Below are 26,664 nucleotides of genomic sequence, written 5' to 3' on the forward strand. Positions count from 1 at the left end.
GTGGGGCCCAGGGTAGCAATGGTTGCCAGGGTCATGGCCCACCTGAGACCCCATTGCTGCCACAGTATCCACACAAAGCTAATCCTACTTCCACCTGTCCCTCCAACAATCTAGTTTCCACAGAGTGGTATATGTAAAACATGAATTCCCTGGTTCCAGAGGCATTCCATTATACATCCCAAATGGCTCTCCATGGCCTGTAAGACTTTGCAAGGTCTGATCCCATCTGTCTGTCTAGCAAGTTTAATATGACTGTGTGCTGGAGGAAAATGGATGATTAAAGGAACATACTGAGCAGACCTCTCAGACTTACTTTTCCTTGACCCTGGCCCATCACTTTTGAACCAGACATTTGTGCCTTTGTGCTCTTTCCTCCTGATGAGCTCTTTGTTAACAGACCCTGACAGTCCTGCACCAATCTCCCAGATTTGCCAGGAGGTGGGTGCTGAGAAGTTTCGATACCCTCATCACCTTTATTTAACAGCCCTCACTAAAGTCATGTCGAATAAACCTAAGTCACTATAATCTAAGTGAAAGGGGTGTGTCATAACTTCAAGACAAGTCAGGTAGCTGCAACCCCCTCCAAACCCAACCACCCCCACCCAATTTCTGCCTCTAAGTTTTCTGAGGCGGAGATTCTGAAGCTGCCACTGATGAAAACTGGTATGGAAAAAAATATGAAAAAAGGACTATGGGATCTTGGACAGAAGTCTCCAACTTCAACTGGAAACGTAAAGAAGGTGGCACAAGTTTTAAGTCCAGTTTTAATGTCAAATAAGAGTCATCATGAGGGCTTTGTATGTCAAGCTAAGCAATTCTTTTGTCCAATTAATTAGTGATATCTGGAGTAGGCAAATGCTCCCCCAGGAGATTCCAAAAATGACTACTGAGGGATAGAAAGAAAATGCTAGAACTTCTATTTATATTTATTTTTACCTTGGCCATTTACATTCTTCTTTTTGTATATATTTTATATTCATATATTGTGGTTGCATGATCAAAAACATTTTACTGATGGGGATGCAGAAACCCACTGCTGTAAAAAATATGAGCCCATTTGAAGAATTTAAGCCGGGGGATGACAAGATCAGGTTTTATTTCAGTAAAATCACTCTGAAGTGTGGAGAATGAATTAATTTGAGGTGAAAACATAGGCAGAGGGGTCACCTAGGTGGCTCAGTCGGTTAAGCATCCAACTTTAGCTCAGGTCATGATCTCACGGTTTGTGCTTTGGAGCCCCTCGTCCAGCTCTGTGCTGTCAGATCCTCTGTCTCCCCCCTCTCTGCCCCTCCCCCACTCATGCTCACTCGCATGCATGCTCTCTCTCTCTCTCAAAAATAAATAAACATTAAACAAAAAGAATGAACGGGGAGGCTGGGTGGCTCAGTTGGTTAAGCCTCCAACTCTTGGTTTCGGCTCAGGTCATGATCTCACGTTTCATGAGATCTCTCCTGACCATGCAGAGCTTGAGTGGTCTCTCTCTCCCTCTCTTTCTCCGCCAACTTGCACTTTCTCTTTCTCTCAAAAATAAATAAATAACCTTAAAATAAAATAAAATAAAGAAAAACAAGAAAATACAGGAAGAGGCTCAAGGTTAAGAGATATCCGAATCCTTCAACTGAAGCAGTGGGAATAGGAATTGACTGGGGAGTGAGGACAGAGACAGAGGGAAGAGAGGATGAGAAATATTTAGCAGACAGAATCAACCAGACCTGATGGTCAATACATAGGACAGCAAGGGAAACAGACAAGTTTCATATGACTTTTAGGTTTCTAGCCTATGTGGCTGAGTGGAACCAGCATCCAGGATAAGGAAGCCAACCATGAGGCAGGAGCTGGATATTGGAGAAACTGCCTATGTCACAGAAGTCTGCCAACAGGAACAGGTCAGAAGCAAGAAGGAAAACTTCCTGCAATGTCTTCTCTGTTACCCTCTACTGACAATGCTGGACATCATAACCGCTGGCCAAGAGAACATATTTAAAGGGCCCATCTTTATTTCTGCAGAGCAGACAATGAAGAAAGCACTAAAGCTGAGAGGCAATAAATTAATAATAACTGATATAATTCACTTTTGGCTTCTCAGCTTCCACAAAAGATTTTCAGTTTCATCTGAGTCCAAGTATATGTTCCTAATCCAAGTTTTAGTATCCCATTCTTTACCAAATGATGCCCCAACTTTACATAATGCCCTAGTTTCACATGGGAAACTTTTACTTTCACTTGGTGAGACTGTAAGTTCTTGTAATTCAGGAACTCACGCTTAAATTTGTATTCAATTTTCAAAATTAGCCCCATGGATAGGAGAAATAAAAGATTCTTTTAAGGCTGTTATGGCAACTCTTCTGTTCGCAGACCATGACTTAAGTTGAGTATTAAACACTTAAGCTTGTTGGTTTTCTTTCTGTAAGTGCTCAAGTGCACTCTCAAAAATCCACCCCGCACCATAGTCTTCATAGTCCTCATTATGTCATGAAGGTCAAGTGCGGCATCCACTTAACCCCCAAGGCATGTGCTTCAGTTGACATTTCATCACAGTAAGCATAAGTGATAGCTTGATTAATTGTGATGTCACTGATGTCATAAATTACCCACATCTCGTTTTCCACTGACAAGGAGCTCAGCACTGCACTCAAGGACAAAGGCATGACCAAACTCATCACCAAACCCCATCTTTGTGGGTCTATATCCTGGTACTACTGATACCAATTCTGTGTCTGTCAGGGTCTAATCAGGAGACATAAACCACACAGAAGTTGAGCAGGTAAAGTTTAATATAAAGAATTATTATAACAGAGGATCAGAGTAATGAGAGATTGGCCAGTAAAAAGTAAAAAGATCTTTAAAGAATACGAGAATGGCAGATATAAGATGTAGCTACTATCCTTAGGTTGAGATAGAGTGCCCAAGGAAGGGACCCCCTGCCCTCAGGGCTGATATCCAGAACTTTCTGGAGGAGAGACAGTTGTGGGGTATTGAATGGAAGAAAGTTGTTGTGGTGCAGCCCTGGTGGAGCTGCTAGAAATCTGCCCTCCAGAACTTGTTAGAAATCTATCCTCCAGAGTCCTAGATTAAACTGTTAATTAAGAGATATCTCACTGGAGGCACTCTACTATATGCCACTCAAGTGGAGTGCTGGGGAAAGCTGCTGGCCATTAGGTGCTACTAACCATGAAACACTACAGGAGCCTGGTGCTGGGAAGCTCTGTGTCTGTGGAATAAGTGCACCAGAACCGGGTGGGGGGGAGGTGCAGGGCGGGAAGCCCCTTCCTCTTCCTCTTGCAGTGTTTCTTGAGCCTCCTCTACTGACAGTGTTTCATATTGTGTCAACTGGCAAAGGAAACATTTAAAGGACCCACTTCCATGTTCACAGAGCAGGCCTTGAAGGGTGAATTTGGAACAGTTATCAATTGATAACTGGTACATGATACATTTCCACCTGCCAAGGAAAGAAAAGAAAGAAGAAGGGGAGGGTGGAAGGAAGAGAAGGGAAACTGGATCTTCCACATTTCCAGACTCAGTATGAGAGGGACAGAAGAAAGACTGTCACAACCACACAGATTGGAGCCACTGTAACTTCAAGACTGCCACCCTCCCCTGGACGCTTGATGCTTCCAAGAAGCTGTCTGCATGTCTTGAGTCAGTTTTTTTCCCCCATGTTCCTCAGATGCTTCTCTGTGCTCTTCATGTCCCTAACCCCAGGAGTCTGTCCCTCACTTGCAGACAATGACTCCATCTCCTATTTCACAAAAACTTGGAAATCATTGACAGAAACCTCCTCAACTTTTTGCCCCTAAATCTATGTACTATCCTTTACTTCATCATTTTCACTCAGGCTAGAAAGAAAATGCTAATCCCCCATCCAGTGAATTCCCTCTTGCCTTCTCTGGAACCTCACTTATCAAGTTTTTTCCCACTGTCCTGTATCTTTAGTCCATCTCTCCTTTTCAGTCCCTTCCCATTAGCATATAAGTTACTCATGTTTCTGGGGCGCCTGGGTGGCTCAGTCGGTTAGGCATCCGACTTCAGCTCAGGCCATGATCCCATGGTTTGTGAGTTTGAGCCCCACATTGGGCTCTTTGCTGACCGCTCAGAGCCTGGAGCCTGCTTCAGATTCTGTGTCTCCCTCCTTCTCTCTCTCTCTCAAAAATAAATAAACATTTAAAAAAATTATAAATAAATAAATAAATAAATAAATAAATAAATAAATAACTCACTCATGTTTCTTCCATTTTAAAAAGCCTTCCCTAAACTCAGTGTGTTCCCCTGTTGCTATCCCCCTCTTTCCTCCACTTCACAGCCAGATTTCTTCATTGACTTGTCTGTGCTTGCTGTCTCTGATTTCTCACTTCCCATTCCCCTTGCAACCCACTCCATCAATTCTTGCCAGTGACTTTCACAGGCCTCACTCCACCAGACCCTTTCTAGAATTTACCTTTCTTGTGCAGTCAGAAATAGTCAATGCCATTGATCCCTCCTGCCTTCCCAATACATTTCTTTCTTTTGGTTTCCACTAAACTTCTTTGACTCTCTCCTATCTCCAGCCCCTCTTGTTTTTCTCTGAGTTTGGTAATGTACATTCTACTATATGAAAGGGAATTATCTATTCATTGTTTAAATCATGACTGTCTATATTTTTAATTAGTTTTTAACAAATTATCATTATTTATTTTGATGGTCAAATTGTCCCAGGTTTGGCAAGTGTGAGTTCTGTGTCTTTTGACATGTTCCCATCATGACTTGAACATTTTCTTTGCAATAAAACTTTCCAGGTCCATCTTATACATTCTCTTCCCAAACCTTGTCTGAAACTAGTCATTTCTCAAGGATCTCTGGTTTACTTTTAGTGGGGAGTAGAATTTGGAAGCTAAGATTGGGGCACTAGGCATGCTCATTGCTCGTAGGTGACACTGGTCCCAGGACCTCTCAGGACGGCACAGGGAATAACTGTATGTATACCACTGTGCCCCAACACACATTTTTGTAACCTGCACTTAGATCTCTCTCTACATCATAAAGCATGAATTTGCGCCAGTAGTTCCAATTCCAAGCCAACACCACAGGGCTCATTCTAGTTCCCCCTTTCCATATCTGTATCTATCTTCAACAGTGAGAAACCTGGCTCCCAGTGTCCCTTATACATGTCTCTATGAGGTGAATCCCTTCATGGAGCTAGTCACTTGACCCCACTGGGCTGCCCCTGTCACCCCCCACTCATGCTATCCTCATACAGGCCACCATTACCACCTTATTTGGGCTTGTCAAGCCTAAACTGAATTAGAATGCAGGAAAGGAAAGGTAGAAGGGGAAGGAAGCAAGGAAGGGGAAAAGAAAGAAGCCAATAAAGGAGAAAAGGAAAGAAAGGGAAGAAGAAGGAAGGAAGGGAAAGTATGCTGGCCTCTCTGGTTGCCAGAGGCCTACCCTGCCTTTCCAGCCCCTCCAATGTTTGTGCTCCTTACCCTATGATCTCTTATATTTTCTCTCTCTGAGTGAAATCATCCTTTCACTAGGCTTTCATCTATTTGATGATTACAGCAAAATTGTGCATCTCCATTCTATACTTCTCTTCTGAGACTCTAACTTAATGTATTTATCCATTAGAATTGACTCTAGGATGGATGGCCACAAGCATCTCAAATTTAACATGCCCAAAAAGAATCTTATTACAGATCCCCCAAAACATGACCTATTTCTGCACTTTTGTCTCATTAAAAAACACAGACAGAAGCACCTGATGCCCAAACACAAACCCAAGCATTACCCTTAGCTCCGTTCACCAACCCTCATGATTCTGTTTTCTTAGACATACATCCACTCATTCTCTCCATCTCCACTGCCCCCTCCCCTTTTTGGGGTCTCCATCACTCCCATCCAGAGTCCTATTAGTTCCTCCTCTGCACAGCTGCCTGAATAATGGCTCTACTCCATGAATCTGATCATGTCACTCCCTCATTTAAATAACATTCCCCTTGGGGCGCCTGGGTGGCTCAGTCGGTTGAGTGTCCGACTTCAGCTCAGGTCACGATCTCACGGTCTGTGAGTTCGAGCCCCGCGTCGGGCTCTGGGCTGATGGCTCAGAGCCTGGAGCCTGCTTCCGATTCTGTGTCTCCCTCTCTCTCTGACCCTCCCCCATTCATGCTCTGTCTCTCTCTGTCTCAAAAATAAATTAAAAAATAAGAAATAAATAAATAAATAACATTCCCCTTGCCTTCTGCATGAAGTCCAAACTCCTTAACAGTCCCTGCTCTGTCCTACCTTGTAAAGTAGCATCACTGACTTCCCCTCTCTATTTTGTCTGTTGTTGACAGAATCTCTTCTCTACAACCCAGATGACCTGTAATCTCTCTTCAAGGAATCTCTGGAGTATTTTATCCCCTCTTCTTGGAACACTCTTCTTAAACCACCTACCCTCAACTGGGCTAGCTTCTGCTCATCTGACTCTTGTCAGCTTTGACATCACCTTCTCCTGAAAGTCATAGTCACTGTGGTAGACAGAATAACGTTACCCCAAAAGAGATATCTACATCCTAATCCTATGTTACATAACACAATAAGGAGGCATTAAGGGTACAGATGAAATTAAGGGTACTAATCAGCTGGCTCAAACTTACATGAGCATGGTCTCATGCTCATCCTTGAACCAATCATTGTGGCCACAGGGATAGGATGAATTCATTGAAAAAATGCTCACTACAGAAGGACTCAAGAGGAGTGGAGGCCTTTCAAGATAGGCCATGTGAGTAAGATAGGTCAGAGAGATATCTGATCAGGGTCCCAGGGAAAGGTCTCTGAAAAGGCCAAAGAAGCACAAAGGCTAGAAGGTAGGCTGATGCTCATCTGTGGCTTTTTTCAGCCACAGTCAGGTTGCCCAAGGAAGGCATGTGGGTGTTGTGATCCACAATTGGGCCCCACAGTTGAGCTGGGGCTCAGGAGGACCAAAGAAGAGAGAAGTGGGGTCTCAGAGAGGAGGTGAGGTTTAGTTAGGAAAGGGAGTGAAACCAGGAGGGGACTAATGGTCCAGGCTAAAGATGTCAAGGAGGTTGACGTCTTGACTAAAGATGTCAAGAAGGTTGAAGAGTAAGTGGGTTGAAGGAGTCAGGGAAGAAGGAATAGGTAGAAAATAAGATATTAGAGTTCAAGGCTAGAATGAAGGAGAAGGTCCACTCAAAGGTATGACTCTAGGAATGACCATGGAAATGGGTGGTATAGGTGGAAGCTGTTGAGATCATAGCTGTCATCATGATGTAATAAATACCTACTAGGAACTTTTTATTTGCTTATGCCCAGCTTTGAAACAGAAAGGATTTAAGATGGTTCACAAAGATACACACAACATGTCAACAGGCTAAGGCTGGGTGAGATGATGCGAAAAGGAGAAAATAAAGGTAGGCAAATAACAAGGAGACTAGGAGTAAAGCTAGTACATGAAATCCATGCCATGAATTCCTAGACACTTGATATTCAGGGCCACAGTTTTGACTCAAAGCTTTCCATTAGCCACTGTAAATAAGGGAACAAAATAAGCAGTTCCCTGAATGTCCTAAAGATAAAAATAAACTGGGGTGTCTGGGTGGCTCAGCCAGTTCAGTATCCAACTTTGGCTCAGGTCATCCTTTCCCCTCTCATGGCTCATGAGTTCAAGCAATGCAACAGGCTCTGTGTTGACAGTTCAGAGCCTGGAGCCTGCTTTGGATTCTGTGACTCCATCTCTCTCTCTCTCTGCCTCTCTCTCTCTAAAAAATAAACATTAAAAAAATATTTAAAAAAAAGATAAAAACAAACCAGTGAGCAATAAGAAATATAACCAGTGCTGGTACTGACTTCAGAAAACGTTTCCTGAGTAGGTCTCAGAAGAGAAAGCCCTCATGACATCACAGAGGCTTGGGATTCCAACAGAACTTACTCCATCACAACCTGGTTAGCACTGAAACAACTTCATTAAGCTCTGCAAGCCCCAGTTGTGTTATCTCTTGAATGTAATAATCCTCACTTTCCTTGGGTTGCTGTGAGGATAAAATAAGTGACAATGTAAAGCAGATTTTATGTGAACAATTTCGAGTAGTTATTGTGTGTCCCCAAATCAACAAACTCTTCAGTTCTTAAGTCTGTGTCTTACAGCCAGAAGCTTACAAGTCATTTACACTAGCCCTTATTGCTATTTTGAAAAATAGCAACCTTAATGAAATGTAAGCACAATGGTCCAAAATCTCTGGGATGCAGCAAAAGAGGGTCTAAGAGGGATGTTTATAGCAATACAGGTCTACCTTAATAAGCAAGAAAAATCTCAAACAACCTAATCTTGGGTCTAAAGGAGCTAGAAAGAGAACAAACAAAACCTAAAACAAACAGAATGAAGGAAATAATAAATATTAGAGCAGAAATAAGTGATATATAAACTAAAAAAATAATATGACATAAATATGTTAAATTGCTACATACCAATAATGAAGCAGCAGAAAGAGAGGTTACCCAAAATAGTGAGATACCTAGGAATAACCCTAATGAAAGAGGTGAAAAGACTTGTCCTCTGAAAACTATAAAACACTGATGAAAGAAATTGAAAATGACACAAAGAAAGGGAAAGACATTCCATGCTCGTCGATTGGAAGAACAAATATTGTTAAAATGTCTATACTACCCAAAGCAATCTACACATTTAATGCAATCTCTATCAAAATGCCAACAGCATTTTTCATAGAACTAGAACAAACAATCCTAAAACCTGTATGGAAACACAAAAGACCCTAAATAGTCAAAACAACCTTGGGAAAAAAAAAAAAAAAACAAAGCTGGAGGCATCACAATTTCAGACTTCAAGTTATATTACAAAGCTGTTGTAATCAAAACAGTATAATACTGGCACAAAAACTGACACATAGGTCAATAGAACAGAACAGAAAATACAAATATATCCCCACAATTATATGGCCAATTAATCTTCAACAAAGCAGGAAAGAATATCCAATGGAAAAAGATAGTTTCCTCAACAAATGATGTTGGGGAAACTGGATGACAACATGCAAAAGAATGAAACTGGACCACTTTCTTACACCATACACAAAAATAAATTCAAAATGGATTAAAGACCTAAATATGAGACAGAAAACCATTAAAATTCTAGAGGAGAACACAGGCAGTACCCTCTTAGACATTGGCCATAGCAACATTTTTCTAGATATGTCTCCTGAGGCAAGGGAAATAAAAGCAAAAGTAAACTATTGGAACTTCATCAAAATAAAAAGCTTCCGCACAGTGAGAAACTATCGACAAAACTACAAGGCAACCTACAGAATGGGAGAAAATGTTTGCAAATGACATATCTGATAAAGGGTTAGCATCCAAAACATATAAAGAACTTACACACCTCAACACCCAAAAAATGAACAATCCAAATAAAAAATGGGTAAAAGATGAAAAGACATGAAAAGAAAGAGACATTTCTCTAAAGAAAACATACAGATTGCCAACAGACACAAGAAAAGATGTTGAACATCACTCATCATCAAGGAAATGAAAATCAAACCTACAATGAAATATCACCTCACGCCTGTTAGAATAGCTAAAATAAAAAATCAAGAAACAATAGGTGTTGGTGAGGATGTGGAGAAAGGGGAACCCTCTTGCACTGTTGGTGGCAATGCAAACTGGTGCAGCCACTCTGGCGAACTGTATGGAGTTTCCTCAGAAAGTTAAAAATGAACTACCCGGAGGGGAAGGAAAAAAAAAAAGAGGTTAGAGTGGGAGAGAGCCAAAGCATAAGAGACTCTTAAAAACTGAGAAGAAACTGAGGGTTGATGGGGGGTGGGAGGGAGGGGAGGGTGGGTGATGGGTATTGAGGAGGGCACCTTTTGGGATGAGCACTGGGTGTTGTATGGAAACCAATTTGACAATAAATTTCATATATTGGGAAAAAAAAAGAAATGCAGTAAAAAGAAAAAAAAATAAAAATACAACTACCCTATGATTCAGCAACTGCACTAAGTATTTACCCAAAGAATACAAGAATACTAATTTGAAGGAATATGTGCACCCCTATGTTTATAGCAGCATTATCTACAACAGCCAAATTATGGAAACAGCCCAAATGTCCATCAACTACTGAATGGATAAAGAAGAAATGGTGTATATGCAATGGAATAGTACTCAGCCACACAAAAGAATGAAATCTTGCCATTTTCAACAGCATGGACGGAGCTAGAGAGTATTATGCTAAGCGAAATCAGTCAGAGAAAGTCAAATACCATGGATTTCATTCATATGTGGAATTTAAGAAACAAAACAAACAAGCGAAGGGGAAAAAAGAAGAAAGAGACAAAGCAAGAAACAGATTCTTAATTATACAGAACAAACTGATGGTTGCCAGAGGGAAGGAGACTGGGGGGATGGGTTAAGTAAGTCTTGAGGGTTAAGAAGCTCACCTGTGATGAGCACAGGGTAACATATGGAAGTATTGAATTACTATATTGTACACCTGCAACTAATATAACACTGTATGGAATTAAAATAAAACTAACTGGAATTAAAATAAAATCTTAGAAAAATATCAGGCTTTGTTCATTTTGGGCTTTGAAAGAAAATGTCTAGCTACATTGGACAGACTTCCCTGGACCAGAGTGTGCACCTGTGGTGGGTCTTCTATATTGGATGGTAAGTCATCTCCCATCTAATTGAGTCTTCCAATCATGGGTCTTCCTTTGGAAGGTGGCTAATGGATTAAATCAAAACCCAGAGATGGCTGGTGAGGGAAGTCAGAGAGAGAAAGAGAGAGAGAGAGAGAGAGAGAGAGAGAGAGAGAGAGAGAGAGAGAGAGATAAAGACCCCAAGAATAACAGAGTAGCTGACTGGCTATTAGAATTCCTTACAAGAAGTCTCCCAGTTTTCAGGTTGCCCGGCTCTTCCTTGTAAACTGAAAAAGCCGTATGAAATCAGTCAGTCAAAAAGAAGGCATGGCCTTTCCCATTGTCAAGCCACTCTCCATGTAGGGGTGGGGAGAACACAAGGAGACGTCAGGAGCCAGGCTCTATGCATACAACTATGCACATACTGTAAGGGCGGTGTTATTACTCCCATTTCACAGATGAGAAAACCAGGATTCAGAAAGAATAAACAGAAGTGGCAGAATCCAGGTGTATGCAGTTAACACCTTGAGTTATAAATACAGTATCTGTTTTTATATCATTCTCCTCCACCACTCTGTGAGCTAGTTGATTTGAAGACCAGTCCTACTTAACTTTGTGTTTCCAGCTCCTGACACAAAGCCTAGCACACAGTAGGCTTCTACTAAAGTCTGCATCTATTAGTCAGTAACTAATAACCCCATCACTAATTGACTAACTGACATTAGCTAATTATCATATATCCCAAACAGATATAATATATAATCAAACCGAATACATACATCCAATTTCTAATAACCCGTGGGAATTTTCCCTTGGCCCTGCTGCAACTTCTAATGAATCCTGGGATCCCATGGAACAGTCTAGAGACTCTCAGTAGAAGAAAATGCATTACCAAGAATGTCAGTCCATTGTGCTAGGACTTCCAACTTCATTTCAATGCATTGTATGCCTAAATTATTCAGGTCATGGAATAGTTAAGCAGATTTCTTTTTACCTAAAATTATCCCTCCTTCCACTCCCCACACACCACAGAGCCCATCAAAATTGTTGTATACAATTTGATTCTTTAGGGATTGTCCCCAGTGAGAAGTATGATTTTTTTAGCTCCCAAGAAGCAAAATGTTTCATGGCCATCTGATAGGTTGTGTTTTGTGCCTTGCTGGAAACCAATTGCCCAGCTGTTCCTTAGTGTTGGCTCATTGCTCCTCTATATCAGAGCTGATAGCTCTATTCCTTCACCATGGCCAAGAATTCCCAGAGTGCACCATTTTGTGTACTATAAATCATTAATATTTTAAACTAAATGCCTGTTGCTATAAAGGTCCAGTAAGTACGTTTATAATTTTCCTGGTTTTGTGACTTTTAAAGAAACCCAAAACCACAAATAAAAACCACTTTATTTTGTTTTGCTTTATGATCAGCTACTCTTAAAAATAGAGATTGATGCCTCTGCATTAATTTATTACTTTGTGACTTATTAGAAAGTATTATCCCATATATTGGTTTATTTGGCCCTTGGAACAACGTGGGAAGTGTTATTATCTCCATTTTACAAGTGAGAAGTCAGAGGTTGAAAGAGGTTTTATAATTTGCCCAAGGTCACACAGCTAATAACTGGCAAAGCCAGGACTAAATCTAGGTCTTTGAATAGCATTCTCTTTGCATTGGAAAGAACCTTAGTGATATTTAATTCTGAGCCCAAATGAGAAACTGTAGCTCAGAGAGGCTGAATGACCTTCTGGAGCTCATCTGTCTGGCAGATTTGCTCACAGCAGATGAGGAGCATTCAGTCTCCACTCTTCGCATGCTACCTTAAGGATCCACCATGTTCAAAATCACACATATACCTCAAGGTATAGAAGTGATTTTATTATTAATCATTTAGTAATTAGGCTGAGTAAACTGAAAAATACTGGTCACATTCCTTTTTCACAAACCTCCAAGAGACTCTCCAAATAGCTGTGCTAAAATATTGTACTGAAGAATGCTTAAAAACAGGCTGAGAACATTTTTAGATGGTGCTGTGATATTCTTATGGTGCTCAAATAGTATGTATTTTTCTGTATTTGGCCAGTGAAATTGATGCTATAGGGATTCTGTGACTGCTATGTCTGGTGCCAAAGTAGATATGCCCTACGAGAGCAAAATCCATGGACATTCAGAAAAGGAGGCACCTAAAGAAACTTCTCTGATAGAAGTGCAATGAGTATTATTTTGGTGTATGCTATGGAAATTCAAGAAATATCATATTACTCCATTTGCCCTAAATGTTCACTAAAGCACTTACTTTGTGCCAAGCACTGACCTAAGAACTTTAAATGTATCAGATAAATCCTATTTGCCCCTGTTGCTCCCTCTCTTGAGTCATACAACAATGTTGGATTATTTGGCAGGGGTTTGGGCAGTGTGGCTCCCCAGCCACTAAACTCTTTAGCTTCCACAACACCCATGCCCACTGCCAGCTCTCTGGGCAGGCTGGACTCTCTCTGGAATCACGTGGCATTAAAGCACAGGTCCCAGACCCTAAATGAATCCAACCCTAGAGGCCATCCCCAATACTCCAAATCTTGAGTTTACCATTCCACTTCCTGTACCCTCAATGCAGTCTCTTGAACTGATTTGTACTCCCCCAGACAAAAGCCTTATGGCTCCTGGGTAAGGGCTCCTGGAGCTATAAATTTTATTCTCCACTTGGGTTGTCAAATTAAGCAAACATAAATATAGAATGTGTAGCTAAATCTGTATGTCAGATAAACAACAAATAATTGGGGGGGGTGTGTACTTAGACTAAAGAATTATTACTAGTTTATCTGAAATACAAATTTAACTGAGCATCCCATATGTTATCTGGCAACCCTACCTGCACTCTCTCTTTCCCCAGCTTTGCAACATAAAAGCCATCAGGAACTCTCTAAGGATGGGGAGCCCAAACTCAGAACACAGAGGCTACTTGGATAGAGAAGCAAAGAATGTAAAAATATCTCACCTTTGTTTGAGTCTCCTATGGCAGTGAGACTAAAGCACAAATGAATAGCTCAAGGATTACCCTGCCACTGAAGCAAGGTGATAGTTAACAGCAAGATTTTTAGAGTACTGCCTCTGTGACAAGGCAAATTTGGGATTCAAACCTAGAGTAGATTCTTGGCATTCACAGGGTCCAGTCCTGAGGCCTTCACACACACCCCCACCCCCAGGTTCATGAATATCATGTTAGTGTAGTTCAGTTGAAAATTTTAAGTCATCCTTCAGGCTCTTAATGATCCCTATATATTCAGGATTCGAAAGTCAGTTATAAAATAGTCTTCTGGCTAAAAAATGATGAGATGCCTCTTAGCTTTTCCTAGATTTCAGTCACCAGATCTACCACTGACTTTCATTTCAGGCCATTTTTCATTAAGAAATACGTTCTCATATTGTACGGCTCGTACATGAGTCTGGGTCTGGCCACAGCCAGCGAGTCCAGGGCTGAGGCAGGAGCCGAGACCTCTCAGGCTGTGCAGACAAATGGAATTCAACCAGTAAGCAAAATGGGAACTCAGCTTATAGGAATTACAACCAACACCTCAGGAGGCAAAAACGGATGACTTGGACATTGTGGTTTCACTTCCAAGTCTACACAAAGAACTAATGTGTCCAATTTGTTTGGATATTTTGAAGAACACCATGAAGAGCAAAGGAGTGTTTACATAGGTTTTGTGCAGACTGCATCACCACAGCCCTCGGAAGTGGCGATAAAGAATGTCCTACCTGTAGGAAAAGGCTAGTTTCTAAAAAATCACTAAGACCAGCCTCAAACTTTGATGCACTCATCAGCAAAAGTTATCCAAGTTGTGATGAGTGTGAAGTTCATCAAGAGAGAGTATTAGCCGGGATCAACAAGCAATAATCAGCAGGCACTCAGTCACAACACTGAGGAAGGACGGAAGATACAGGCCAGGAACAGACTACAGAGAGGCAAGAAACAACAGATTGAAGATAGTAGTGAAGCAGAAGACACTGGTGACAGTTCTTCACTGTAGCAATGCTTCTGCACACAGTAATCAGGAAGCAGGACCTAGTACCAAACAGACCAAAACATCTGATGATTCCCAGCTTGAGCTTGATAAGAGCAGTGCAACAGTGGCAATTGATCCAGTAATGGATGGTGCCAGTGAAATTGAGTAAGTATTCAGGACTCCCCCGACGCTAATGGAGAAAGATAATAGTGCACAGAGAAGATACCTAAAAACTTCAGGTGATGCCACTGTTGATCACTTAATCCAAGTCTCTGGCTGAAAGGTTAGCTTTGGAAGAACTTGAAAACAAAGGAGAATCAAAGCAGGTGACCCTTGATACAGCCAGTGAGAAGCAGTAGACCATTTACATAGCAACAGCCAGCGGGCAGTTCACTGTATCAAATGGCTCTTTTTCTTTGGAATTGGTCAATGAATAATACTGGAAAGAGAACAAACACATGGGACTTTATTATGCACCCACAAAGGAGCTTTTACAAGTTGTATGTTTTCACAAACTCTGATTTCATCTGGAACACCCTTCTGACCCAGAAATTTTTCATAGTTCTGTATTCTTTTCTTTTTTAAAATATTTTAAGTAATCTCTACACCCAACGTGGGGCTTGAACTCACAACCCTGAGATCAAGAGTAACATGATCTATTGACTGAGGCAGCCAGGTGCCCCCACAGTTTTGTGCCTTAAGTGATGATTCAGTTGGCTATCCTTTTCCCTCCGCTCAAGATTTTTCTTAGGCTTACAGAATGTTAAGTAATATGTATTTTGACTTTTTTCCCTAGAGTCTTATATATTTATAGTTTCCTATATAAGCTGTAGTGTCTTCACGAAGACCAAGGCTCAAATTCACTGTGCCTAGGGGTGCCTGGGTGGCTGTCGGTTGAGCGTTCAACTTCGGCTCAGGTCATGATCTCACGGTGGCTTGTGAGTTTGAGTCCGGCGTCAGGCTCTGTGCTGACAGCTCAGAACCTGGAAACTGCATCATATTCTGGGTCTCCCTCTCTCTCTCTGCCCCTCTCCTGCTCATGCTGTCTCTCTCTGTCTCTCAAATATAAACATTAAATTTTTTTTAATTCACTGTGCCTAAAAAACAATTTTCATAAGATTATTATTTTCATGGTATTTTCTTTCATAATATCTCATTTTTTAAAAAGATTCTTTATGAACTTAGTGTCCATTTGCCATGCAGTGTTATTTTTTTCCATTTTTTCTTTCTAATTTTGGAATTTCTGACCTTGGGGAAGAGAAACAAACAAAATGTCAAGTTCTATGACAACTTGGTTCATTTACAGATTTCACGGAAGAAAGGAAAATTAAATTGGTCTTATGTAGTCTTCAAGTGTAGATTTAAAGAGGACTTTTTTTGTATTAGTTTTTTTGTTACTTCAGTCCCTTTATTATATGTATTTGATGCTTTCTCCTATTAAAATACCAGAGATACGGAGATATTTTGCACTTCATCCTTTTTTTTTTTTTTTAATGTTTATTATTTGAGAGAGAGAGAGAGAGACAGCAAGCAGGGGAGGGGCAGAGAGAGAGGGAGACACAGAATCAGAAGGCTCTAGGCTCCAAGCTGCCAGCAGAGCCTGACGCAGGGCTCGAACCCACAGACCATGAGATCATGACCTGAGCCGAAGTTGGCTGCCCAACTGACTGAGCCACCCAGGTGCCCTGCACTTTATTCTTTAATGAGAAGATATGTTCAAAGTTTCCCTTATTCTTTTCTTATTGGTAACCATGTAAGTTTCAAGAATAATGTGGCACGTGGAACTAACAATTGGAAAAAAAAATAGTTTGTTTCTGTTTGAAAAGCGTATTCAGCATTTTGGGTGGTCCTGTCAGTTTATAAATTTGGTGCTGTGCTAATCACACTCCAGAGAAGCAAGTTAATGGGGCTTGAGATTTGCCCTAGTGAAAGATAATTCTCTGGAAGAATGTCAGCAAGTTGGGTAAAGTCATTCTCCTTTTCTTAATTTAGTTTTATATTGAAGGACAGTGTTGGGCATTTGGCTTTATGAAGACAGATCAGAAATAAGATTGCCTGTGTGTTATTTTTTCATCATTGTCCTGATTCCAGGTATGTTTCCAAGTTTATATTATCACAGTATTTATGAAGACTTGTTTGCATTGAGAAATTAACCCCAAAGGGTTTTTTTGTTTTGTTTTGTTTTTGTTTTTTCGCCAGAAGTGAGTAGTCCTCCAGTATCATTGCATTTAAATAACATATTTAGTCATTGTAAATATTTATTTGTCATTTTTGACAGATTGGGGCCAGCTTCATGTTTTAAGTCTTCAGCCCAATATGAAAACTTACTGGTTCATTAATTTTTTTAACGTATTATTGAAAATATTTAAAATCTGTTTTTACAGTTTTATTGGTAACCTGTGCCATGAAATTTGGCGACCACCAAAAATCAAGGGAAATTTTTGTATTCAATTCCTTTTCTGGTGTAATGTTAAACTATATGGATTATTATTATTTTTTTTAATTTTTTTTAACGTTTTATTTATTTTTGAGACAGGGAGAGACAGAGCATGAACAGGGGAGGGTCAGAGAGAGGGAGACACAGAATCGGAAACAGGCTCCAGGCTCTGAGCTGTCAGCACAGAGCCCGACGCGGGGCTCGAACTAACGGACCGCGAGATCATGACCTGAGCCGAAGTCGGCCGCTTAACCGACTGAGCCACCCAGGCGCCCCATGGATTATTATTTTTTAATTTTTTAATACTTATTTACTTTTTTGAGAGAAACAGAGCCTGAGGTGGGGAGGGGCAGAGAGAGAGGGAGACAGGGAGACACAGAATCCCAAGCAGCCTCCAGGCCCTGAGACTGTCCACACAGATCCCGACACGGAGCTTAAACTCACAACCCATGAGATCATGACCTGAGCTGAAGTTGACGCTTAACTGACTGAGCCACCCAGGCGCCCCTTAAGTTGTACAGATTATTAATGCATGTCCACTGAATATAACCCAGTTTTGTGATACAGCTGCTTAGATTTTATTGGTGACATTAGATTAGTGGATGCATTAAATAACTAAATTCCCATTGTGATCAACTGAGAAAAAAAAAAAAAAGAAATACCACTTGACACCACTAGGATTACTATGACAAAAAAGACAATAACAAATGTTGGTGAAGAAGTGGAGGAATTGGAACCCTGATACATTGCTGGTGGGGATATAGAATGGTGCAGCCATTCTGGAAAACAGTCTGACATTTTTTTCCTAAGGTTAAATATACGGTCGCCACATGATGCAACAGTTTCATTCCTAGGTTATACCCAAGAGAAATAAAAACATATGTCCACACAAAAATTTGCACATGAATGTTCATAGCAGCGTTTTGCATAGTAGACCAAAGGTGGAAATAAATCAAATGTCCATCAATGATAAGCGAATAAACAAAATGTGGTCTATCCATACAACGGACTATTATTCAGCCATAAAAGAAAAGAAATACTGGTATATGGCGCAACATGGATGAACCCCGAAAATGCTATGCCTAGTGAAGGAAGCCGATCACAAAAGACCACATATTGTACAATTTCATTCACTTGGAATGTCCAGATTAGGCAGATCTATAGAGACAGAAAGTAAGTTAGTTAGAAAGTAAGTTAGCCTAAAGCACAGCACAGAGGAATGGGAAAAATAGGAGGAAAGGGACGGCAGGTTTCTTCATAGGGTAAGATTGTAGGTAAAAATTGATTGTGGCGAAGGATGTACAACTCTGGATATTCTAAAAACCACTGAATTGGACACTTTAAATAAGTGAATTGCATGGCATGTGAATTATAGCTCAGTAAAGCTGTTGTTAAAAAGCAGAGCAAGTTTTTATTGTTTGTGACCCAGTTTTAAGAGGAGTAGGGAAAAACAAAAGAGCACTGAGATGTAATGCTGGGTGGCTAGTTAGCTAAGTCACTAGCTAAGTGGCTTCTGAAACTTCACTTGTAAAATTACAACTCTGGAAGGCAGTCGTTGCAGAGTCAAATTATGAATGCTAAATCCATTACAAAAGCCAGTAGTCTACTTTCCTTCTGTGCCTTCTCGTGAAAACAATTCAAAGCGCCTAAATAGCAAGTAGTGTGAAACAATAGCAGCTGTTTATTAAAGACTATTTTTTAAATGACATCTTCTTCAATAATGATACCTAGAATGTTCCATGCTAAAGAAGCTGTAATTTCACATTTGCTCAAGACTTGATTTGATTTAGCCCGTATGACACAAATCTTGGATAAAGCATGCAAACAACTTAATTTCATTTCCTCATTAACCAGAACTGATGAGGGAAAAATTAATGAGAGAACCAATGAGATGTTATAAGCTGTTCAAAGAATCCCCCGTACCACATATATATAAGATTATCAAGAATGATGAGATATAATTGGTTAAATCAACTATGTGGGAGTCTCCTAAGTCTTAGCCTCACAAATCCGACTGAGTGGCTGTGGTGTTGCAAGGGCTGCTTAGCTGAAAAGGGACTGGTCTGACTTGAGATTTCTTTAATCTAGCTTCCTGTAGTTGGTAGGTTGGGAAAGACAGTATTATTTTCAAAAATCATTTAAGAATTTCACAAGACTAAAACTCAACCTTGACCTCATGTTACTTCACACTCCACATCCAGTCTGTTAGGAAGGAAATCCTGTTGATCTCAAAAAGTTATCCGGGATCTGACCACTTCTCTGACCTTGGTCAGAACCACTATCATGTCCCACCCGGATATTGCTATGGTCTCCATGCTTCTACCCAAATCTTCCTGCAGTCTCTTTTCAACTCGGCAGTCAGAGGATCCTTTTAAATCAGGAGACAGATTGTGTCACTTCTCTGCTCAGAACCCTCTTGGGATTTCCATCTGAAAGTAAAAGCCAAAGTCCTGGCATTGACCTCCAAGGGCTCACATGATCTGCACTGATCCCTGCTCGTCAACCCTCTAGACTTCTTCCCTACTTCTCCCTCACTCTCTCTGCTCCGTTGGCCACCTTCCTGAGCCTCAGACACACCTGACAGCTCTTAGGGCCTTTACTTTGTTCCTTCTGCCTGAAATGTTCTTCCCTCAGTTCCCTGGCTGGCTCCTTCACCTCCTGCAAGCCATTGCTTTATGTTCACTTTAGTAAGGTTAACCCATTCTATTTTCTATTACTTTCTGTGCTCATTCCCACTATTAATTTCCAATTGCTGCTGTAACAAATTACCATTAAAAAGTTGCTTAAAAAAACACAAATTGATTATCTTACAGATCTGGGAGGTAAAAAATCCAAATTAAGTCTTATAGGACTAAAATCAAGGTGTCAGCAGGGCTGCATTCCTTCTGGAGTCTCCAAAGAGAATCTATTTCCTTGTTTTTCCCAGCTTCCTGAAGCCTCCTGCATTCCTGGGCTCATGGCCTTTCCATCTTCAAAGTCAGCACCATGGCATTTTCAAATCTCCCTCACCCCCGCTTCCATTGCCACATCTCCTTCTCCAACTCTGGCTCTCCTACCCTCCCTCTTTCCCTTAAAAGGACCCTTGATTACATTGGGTTGACCCAGATAGTCCAGGATAAACTCCTCATATAAAATCCTTCATCATATCTACAAAGTGCCTTTTGCTATTTAAGGTAATATATACACAGGTCTCAGACATTAGGACATGGGCATCTTTGGGAAGCCATGACTTTGTCTAGCATTAATGATTCTCCTACCTACCCTAGGTTTTCTTTTTTTCCAAAATACTTATCAACTTTAACATGCTTTACCTATCTACTAGATTTATTGTTGGTCATCCCTCCGCCATAATGTGAGCTCCATGAAGACATGAATCTTTGTGTCTTTTTTTTTTTTTTTTAACTGATATACCTCTAGCAACTAGAATAGTCCCTGGCATATAGTAGATGTTCAATGAATATTTGTTGATTGAAAGAAAAGGAGGTACTCATCTAGATAAATCAAGAAGAGAAAATATCTTTGTTTATCTTTCCAAACATGTCAAACAGGAGAGGAAACAGAAGGAGCCTGTTCCACAGCAGCCAGCTTTCTGAACTGATTTGTAAACATGGAAACCTAGCGGTTCTCCAACTTCTCTGTGTACAAACATAACCTGAGAGACTTATTTACAAATTCAGGTTCTCTAGCCCCATCCTTCCCAAGTCCAGATTTAGATTTGTTAAGTCTTGAGTGGGGCTCAAGCCAACCCCACTGGGCTGAGGGCTATAATCCATGTTGGGCAAACATTGCTGGTGCCTCCTTGGTAAACCTTCCAAAGCAGAGGTTCTCAACCTTTGCCTGCACAATGGAACTTCCTAAGGAGTTTCATAAACTATCAATGCCTATACCCTATCCCCAGCAATTCTGTTACTTGGTCTGGGGTGCAGCACGGGCACTGGGATTTTTAAAGCTCCTGCTTATTTCTAATGTGCATCCGTGGTTGAGAACCACTGTTCTGTAATAATCAGACTCACTCAGATTTTACATGGCTGCCCATGATAAAGACTATATTTCCAAGTCTTTCTTGCAGTTAGATGAGGCCAAATGAGATTTGGACACACCAGGCAACCTTCCTCAAAAGATGGCACATACCCCTCCCTCCTCCTTTTTCTTTTCCCTCCCTCCTGCTACTTAGGATGCCCTCTTGAACAAGACCACACGAGTGGAGCCACTGGATGGAAGGAGCTTAGGCAACAAAAGCAAAAACAAATGGGACTACGTCAAACTTAATAACTTCTGTGCACCAAAGGAAACAATGAACAGAGTGAAAAGGCAACCTACAGAATGGGAGAAAATGTTTGCAAATCATGTATCTGGTAAAAGAATAATGTCCAGAATGTATAAGGACCTTCTAAAACTCAACAATAGAAACAAAATAACCTGATTATTAAAAGGGCCAAAGGACTTGAATACAATTTCTCTGTTCTCTATTTCTCATTTGAAGAAATACAGATGGCCAACAAGCATATGAAAATTCATCATAAAAGAACTGCAGATCAGAACTACCATGAGATATCACTTCACACACATTAGGATGAAAATAATAGAAAATAACAAGTATTGGCAAGAATGCAGGGAAGTTGGAGCCCTTGTGCACTAGTGAGAAAAATGATGCAACCATCATGAAAAGCAGTATGGAGGTTCCTCCAAAAAATTTGAAAAAGAATAACTAGGGCCACTTGGGTGACTCAGTTGGTTAAGCATCCAACTTTGGCTCAGGTCATGACCTTGTGGTCATGAGTTCAAGCCCCATGTCAGACTCTCTGCTGTCCACACAGAGCCAGCTTTATATCTTCAGTCTCCTTCTCTCTCTGCTCCTCCCCCCTCAAAAATAAATAAATTAAAAAAAATAATAACCATATGGCCTAGAAACCCCACTTCTGGGTATATATCCCCAATGTCCATCAACAGAAAAATGAGTAAAAAAAAAAAAAAAAAAAGAGAGAGAGAGAGAGAGAGATACCTACAATGGAAGATTATGCAGCTTAAAAAACAAGGGAATTCCCTTACATGCTACAACCTGGATGAACCTTGAGAACAATATGCTAAGTGAAATAAGACAGTCACAAAAGCACAAATATTTTATGACTCCATTTATATAAAGTATCTAAAATAGTAAAAATCATAGAAACATTAAATACAAAGATAGCAGCCGGGGAAAGTGGGAGGAGGAATTAGTTTTTAATGGGTATACAGTTTCAGCTTTGCAAGATGAAGTTTTAGATATCAGTATATATTTAACACTACTGAACTGTACACTTAAAAGTGGTTAAGATGGTAAATGTAATGTCATGTGTTTTTTTACCACATTTTTAGAAAGCTTTGAATCTGGTTTTCTGAATCATCCGTCACTACTGATGATTTCCTTTATTTTTGGCCTTATTCTCCTGGAATTCAATGTTTTTCTTCCATATGACACAATCTCTTTCATTAACACCCCCCCCCCCCCGCCCCGCCCCAGTGACACACATAGCAGTTCATAGGCAAGCCTAGTCAGCTCACTCTAGACCATCTCAGACTCCCTGGACCCCTGGTTCCTGCATGCTGGGTGAGAGGATGGGTACTGTCTGCAGCCCCCTCGTTTTCCCATGTCCAGCATCTCCTTCAGTGCCCACTTGTGAAGGTGATAGCTTCCTGGTTTCCATTCTCCCTATTTTGCTCTACTATTCCCTGACAAAGCTTCAACTGCTTGCTCCCTATCTGCTTCCAAATCCATCTCTGTAGCGCCTCACTCATTTCCAGATGCCTTCTAGTCTTGTCCAGATAGATGCCATGCACCTGCAAGATAACAGCCCACCAGATAGACTCATTGCATGCACCCCAAAACAGATTTATTTTTTCTCATCAAGACTTCTTACTCTTTCTCCATCCATATCGAATCAGTCATCACAAACCTCATTGATTGTACCTTTCAAGGCTCTGTGGGTGCCCTCTTTTCAATTCCACTGTCATCATCTGGGCTCTTGCAACTGAAATTGCTGAATCCAGTGTGCGGCAATTATTAAAATCTTAGTAACTAGTCCCTAGCTATTTTTTTCCCTTCCTCTTTCTCTCCCTCTCTTCTTCCTTCATTTTTCTCTTCCCATCCAATCCATTGTCATACTGCCACCAAAGTTATCTTTCTAAAAACCAGATTTGGCTGTTACTCCAAAATCTTTAGTGGATCCCTGTGGTCTCTGAGAAAAAGTCCAATCGTAACATTGTATACAAGTGCTGCTTCCACCTGGCCTGTCTACCTTCTTCGCTGATAAGAGAGTCAGTGCCTGTGCTAATGAACACAGCAGGCTCTAAAGTTGGACGAGACCCCAAATTTGACTCAGTTTTAATATCTATATGAACTTGGGCAAATCACTCATTACCCCTAAGTCTTAATCACCTCATCTGTAAAATGAGGATAACTATGACACCTACCTATGGTTTTGTGAGGATGAATGAAATATTGTGCTTAATGTTATTGTGATTATTATCATTACTCTCTTTCCAAAACGTTCCAGCTGCACTTAACACACCATACCCTGAACAAAATGTCTTTCCAGGGCTGTTTTTCCTTCCTGATTGGCTCCTTCCACCTCCATTCCATTTCCTCTCTGCCTCCATACCTCTTTCCGACCTTTCAAAATCCACCTTGTCTGTGGAGCTTTTTCTCACTTCCCCATAACTTGATTCTCTCCATCAAGTTTCCCATAGCACTTGATACATGCACTATTATTTGATCAGTTCTGAGTTACTGCCCATCAATAACATCTTGTCTCACTGTGAAGCATAAGACAGAGCTGGCTGAAAATAATAAAAGACATCCTGAGAAAAAAGAGGGAGTAAACAGACAAATATTAGCACTTAATAGTTTTAAATTGTGTGCAAAAAGTTACCAAAATCCAAAGGCTGATGGAAAAAACTTGGGGAGGAAAATGTTACCAGGAAATATAATACAAGTTTACTTTTTTTTTTTTTTTAAATGTTTTTATTTATTTTTGAGACACAGAGAGACAGAGCATGAACGGGGGAGGGGCAGAGAGAGAGGGAGACAGAATCGGAAGCAGGCTCCAGGCTCTGAGCCGTCAGCCCAGAGCCCGACACGGGGCTCGAACTCACGGACCGTGAGATCATGACCTGAGCCGAAGTCGGACGCTTAACCGACTGAGCCACCCAGGCGCCCCAATACAAGTTTACTTTTTAATTATGTAAAGAGCTCCTGGCAAATTTGAGGAGCTTAAATGCCGACAGGGTTTGGTTAGTAAGTGGTGATACATCTGTAAATAAAACATTATGTGACCATGAAAAAGATTAAGGTGAATCAGTAGGTGTCAGCATAGATGTCCATGACATATTAAAGTGTGAAAATATGAAGTGAGATCTACTTTATGTGTCTGTATCTGGAAGAATATGCCCCAAATTGTTAACAGTTAGTCTGTAAATAAGAATATGGACCTAAGGAGTGAAGGAAAACTTTCAGATCTTCTTTCAAAAGTAACCACTTACTATTTTTATAATTTTAAAAAATTAAGTAAATAAATAGACCATCAGGGGCCCCTGGGTGGGTCAGTTGGTTAAGCATCCAACTCTTGATTTCGGATCAGGTCATGAGCTCACAGTCATGAGATTGAACCCTGTGTCAGGCTCCACCCTGGGCCTGGTGGATTTTCTTTTAAGAAAATCAGAAATCTTTTAAGATTTTCTCCCTCTCCCTCTGCCCCTCCCCTGTTTGTGCTCTCTTGCATGCTCACTGTCTCTAAAAAATAAATGAATAAACCATCAATCTGGCAAAAGACACATCAACTATAAATAAATGGGGGGATAGGGACAGATGATTTAGAAAAGAAATAGAGATGATGAATGAATGCAAGGAAAAATATTGAATTTTGGCAAGTAAAAATAAAGTAGTGATGAAGTGTTTATTAAAAATAGTCAAACAAGGAATAACCTACTACATTATACTTCATGCTGGCAAAGATGCATTGAAATGGACACTTTCTTGTGTTTTTTGTGACATTTAAATTTTATGTAAGTCCTTAGGGGTAAATATTGGCAATTTGTATCAAGGGCAACAAGAATGTTCATGTTTTATGGTTCACTCACTTCTGGATGTATCTCACTTCAGAGATAATTCAACCTAACGAAAGGTCATATGCACAAAGACAGTGAAAATTTGGAAGCAATTTGAGATAGAGTGGTTAAATAAAATAAAGGACGGTTGTTGTGGGGAATTAAACAATCTATGCTATTTACAGGGACCTAGTAAGAGCTCAGTACCTGTTAGCTGCAGCTATTATTATTATTATTATTATTATTATTATTACTATTATTATGACAATGGTACTCACTATACAAATTGTGTCATTAAAAATTATCATTGCAAAACTAAAAGGCAACTGATGGAATGGGAGAAGCTGTTTGCAAACAACATATTAGATAAAGGGTTACTGTCCAAAATCCACAAAGAAATTATCAAACTCAACACCCAAAAAACAAATAATCCAGTGTAGAAATGGGCAAAAGACATGAATAGACACTTCTCCAAAGAAGACATCTAGATGGCCAACCAACACATGAAAAAATGCTCCACATCACTCATCATCAGGGAAATTTAAATCAAAACCACAATGAGATACCACCTCACACCTGTCAGAATAGCTAAAATTAACTCAGGCAACAACAGATGTTGGTGAGGATGTGGAGAAAGAGGATCTCTTTTGCACTGTTGTTGGGAATGCAGACTGGTGCAGCCATTCTGGAAAACAGTATGGAGGTTCCTCAAAAAATTAAAAACACAACTACCCTACGACCCAGCAATGGCACTACTAGGTATTTATCCAAGGGATACAGGTATGCTGTTTCGAAGGGGCACATGCACCCCAATGTTTATAGCAGCGCTATTGACAATAGCCAAAGTATGGAAAGAGCCCAAATGTCCATTGATGGATATATATATATATATATATATATATATATATATATATATACCTCACATCTTCTTTATACACACACACACACACACACACACACACACACACACACAGTGGAGTATTACTCGGCAATCAAAAAGAATGAATTCTTGCCACTTGCAACTACGTGGATGGAACTAGAGAGTATTATGCTAAGCGAAAATTAGTCAATCAGAGAAAGACAAATATCATGACTTCACTCATATGAGGACTTTAAGATACAAAACAGATGAACATAAGGGAAGGGAAACAAAAATAATATAAAAACAGGGAGGGGGACAAAACAGAAGAGACTCATAAATATGGAGAACAAACTGAGGATTACTGGAGGGGTTGTGGGGGGGGATGGGCTAAATGGGTAAGGGGCATTAGGGAATCTACTCCTGAAATAATTGTTGCACTATATGCTAACTACCTTGGATGTAAATTAAAAAAAAATAAATTATTTAAAAAAATTATCACTGTTGGGGCACTCAGGTGGCTCAGTTGGTTGGGTATCTGATTCTTGATTTCAGCTCAGGTCATGATCAAGCCCCACCTTGGGCTCTGTGCTGAGCATGGAGCCTGCTTGAGATTCTCTCTCTCCCTCTCTCTCTCAGCCCCTTTCCCCCTCAAAATAAAATAAAATAAAC

At 40.4% G+C, this 26,664-nt stretch overlaps 1 pseudogene; it reads left to right on the forward strand.

The window, feature by feature from the left end:
* Positions 1-14,047: 14,047 nt before the first annotated feature.
* Positions 14,048-15,135, forward strand: LOC122210295 (annotated as a pseudogene).
* Positions 15,136-26,664: the final 11,529 nt, after the last annotated feature.

Source organism: Panthera leo, chromosome E3, assembly GCF_018350215.1.
Source record: "Panthera leo isolate Ple1 chromosome E3, P.leo_Ple1_pat1.1, whole genome shotgun sequence".
Taxonomy (NCBI): Eukaryota; Metazoa; Chordata; class Mammalia; order Carnivora; family Felidae; genus Panthera; species Panthera leo.